Source organism: Pteropus alecto, unplaced genomic scaffold, assembly GCF_000325575.1.
Source record: "Pteropus alecto unplaced genomic scaffold, ASM32557v1 scaffold72, whole genome shotgun sequence".
Classification (NCBI taxonomy): domain Eukaryota; kingdom Metazoa; phylum Chordata; class Mammalia; order Chiroptera; family Pteropodidae; genus Pteropus; species Pteropus alecto.
Window position 1 is genome coordinate 19,420,592 of NW_006436811.1, and position 2,885 is coordinate 19,423,476.

Sequence of the window (2,885 nt, forward strand, 5' to 3'; positions counted from 1 at the left end):
AATCAGGAAAAAAATTGTGAAAATTCAGAGGTTTAAAATTTCCATGCAAAGATAAGACCTTCTTGTTAGAGTAGACTTTTTCAAGCTCCTGCTCTTTCTGGGGAGTTGAGATAGCCAAGACATGTTTCTTTGATTTGCTCTGAGCCTTGCTTATGGCTGACTTGGAAGAATAGTTGACCAGGTTTTTCTTTCTTTTTTTTTTTTCTCACTACAAAATTATTTATTACAACACACAGCTTTAGAGCAAGCCTCTTATGTACGAGCACAGACTACCTTAACTAGGAGGCCCCTTTCTTCCCCCTTGCCTTGTAGAGCTCTTCTATCAAGTCTTTCAGATACTGGATCTCTTTGGTCAAGGAATCTGCCCTCTCTTTCAGAGCCTCATTCTTCTTTTCTAGCTCCTTACACTCACCAGTGACAGTCTCTTGCTCTGCCCTCTTCTTCTGGTGGTCCCTAGTGGCTGCTGTCTTGTTCTGCTCCAGTTTTTTCAGCTTCTTATCCAGTTTCTCACCCCTTCCTTTTTCTGCTACTGTCTTCTCTCCAGGAGGGGCATGTGGTTTGGGGTCAGGTAGACCCACAAAGGATATCTGGAGACAGCAGGCTCCTAATTGGAGAGGCTCTGGAGGTAGAAGGGCTATGCTGGGGAGAGCCAGATAGGAATTAGGGCTCACACAGATACCACTATCCTTATCTAAAGTGGCATCTTCCTACTTTATGCACTAAGGGATCGTGGTAATGTAAGCAGTAGAATCTGATTTCTATCTCCTTCAGAGAGCTGCCTAGCTCTAAACTAAACTAAACTAATGATCTGGAGTGGAGAACAGGCCCCCTGGGGAAAGGAGAAGAGGTTGCAGGAAGGTGAAGGAGGCAACCTGGTTGGTTTGGGGTAAACTTTCTGAGATGGCCAATTTGGTTCCTTGTCTGAGGGAGCTCCTTATTAGTTTCCCAGACCGAGGGGTCAAAGAGATCACACGTTTCATCCAACGTGGCCAAAAGCTCATTGGGCATGGTTTCCTGGTCATCTAAACTTAACAGAGACTCAAAGTCAAACTCCTTCAGATCCATTTTCTCCACCATCCAATCCATCCTGGAGAAGGCATCCTCTTTGCCGTTTTCTGAGGCATTGACCAACTCCTCCAAGCCAGCCATTCGGAGGGGCCCCGCCTTAGCCTTGTCACTAGAGAATCCATGAGGTTCGAAGTGCTTGGCCACCTCCAGGTAGTCGTCTAAGAGACCCAATCTTTCTTTTATTTTCTCTTTCTTTCTACTGGTCGAAGGGGAACATTAAGTCCCCCTCTAACACCTCGCAGCTCAGGAAGCTCATCCCGGTCATGTTGCGGGGCTTTGCTGGAATCGAGGAATGTGCTTAAATCTAAGGTGTATTTGTTGGTTACAGCTGGATACCGTGAGAAGCGCCATGGCTTCAGCTGCTGAGACGTGCTACGGAGCCTGGTGCTACTGCCACCATCCGTGCTGCCTCTAATGCGCCATGGTGGCGGTGAACCTGCGGGAGCGGAGGAGGGCAGGAGCGCGCTCACGGAGCAACTCTACATCTGTGGGTGGGAGGAAGAGAAAAAATGACCAAGTTTTCTTGATAGCAGCTTGCCTCTGCCCTAAGCTAAAAGTTACATGGGCCTTTGGACAACTGTGGGGATTCTGTAGCTATTAAGTCATTTGGCATTGCCATAAAAACTCAAGCTACATCCTCTTGTGATAGGCTAGTGTATACTGGCCTTCCCACCAAGAACAACTTGACAAGCTTAACAAAATACTTTTCAAGATTCTGCTTGAAGATTTAGAGAGCTATCAAGGCAGTCAGACTCAAGGAGCCAAGATCTCAATAGGAGGATAAACTCATTGACATAAGCCTCACATTTTGTGCCACTTTTCCCTTGAGCTATCTGCCCTTCCAAAGCAGCACAGACAAAAAGGCTGAGAAGTTTAGGAGAAAGTGAATATAAAGAGACAGAGAAATTTAGTTGAGTTTTTTACAGTCTCACAAGCCTGGGGACTGAATAATTGGACTCCTGGACTGAGGGGCCAACAGCCTGGAGAGAAGGTAAGCACAGAGAAGCTAACCCAACAATCTGAGATAGAACCTAGAGGAAAAACAGATTACAGGTACAGATATAAGATAGCAATAATATTATGAGCCACAGACTTTACAATAACTCAAGAAACATGTGACAAAATGAAGAATTTCATTAGTACTGTAGACCAAATGTGTGTGTCTTCCCAAAATTCATATTTTGAAACCTGATACCCAATATGATAGTATTAGGAGGTGAGACCTTTGGGAAATGATTAGGTCATGAGGGTAGAGCCCTCACGAATGGGATTAGTGCTCTTATAAAAAGAGATCCCAATCAGAAACCTTGCCCCTTCCTTCATGTGAGGACACGGTGAGAAGACAGCCATCTGTGAACCAGGAAGTGACTCTCATCAGACACCAAATCTGTCAGCACCCTGATCTTAGATTACCTGGACTCTAAAACTATAAGAAATAAATCAGTGTTGTTTATAAGCTACCCAGCCTATGGCATTTTTTATAGCACCCTGAACATACTAAATAAGAAAATTGAAACCTATTCAAAGAAAGAATAAAATAAGATCTCCAGAAGTGAAAATTATGATAAAGTAAAATTAAGAATGTAATAGATAGTATAATAATAGTTTAGACACAACTGAAGAAAGGAACATGATCTGGAAAATAGATCTAAAGAAAAATATCCAGATTAAAGTATAGAGAGCAAAGCTAGAAAGGAGAGAAAAGAAACTAAATGAATATGGGACAAGATGAAAAAAATAATATATGTGTGATTAGAGTCCCAGGAAGAAAACAAGAGAAAAAGAGAGAGCCAATATTTGAAGACATAATAGTCAAA

The 2,885-nt window shown here is 43.0% G+C and overlaps 1 pseudogene; it reads right to left on the reverse strand.

The window, feature by feature from the left end:
- Positions 1-278: 278 nt before the first annotated feature.
- LOC102894322 lies at positions 279-1,333 on the reverse strand (annotated as a pseudogene).
- Positions 1,334-2,885: the final 1,552 nt, after the last annotated feature.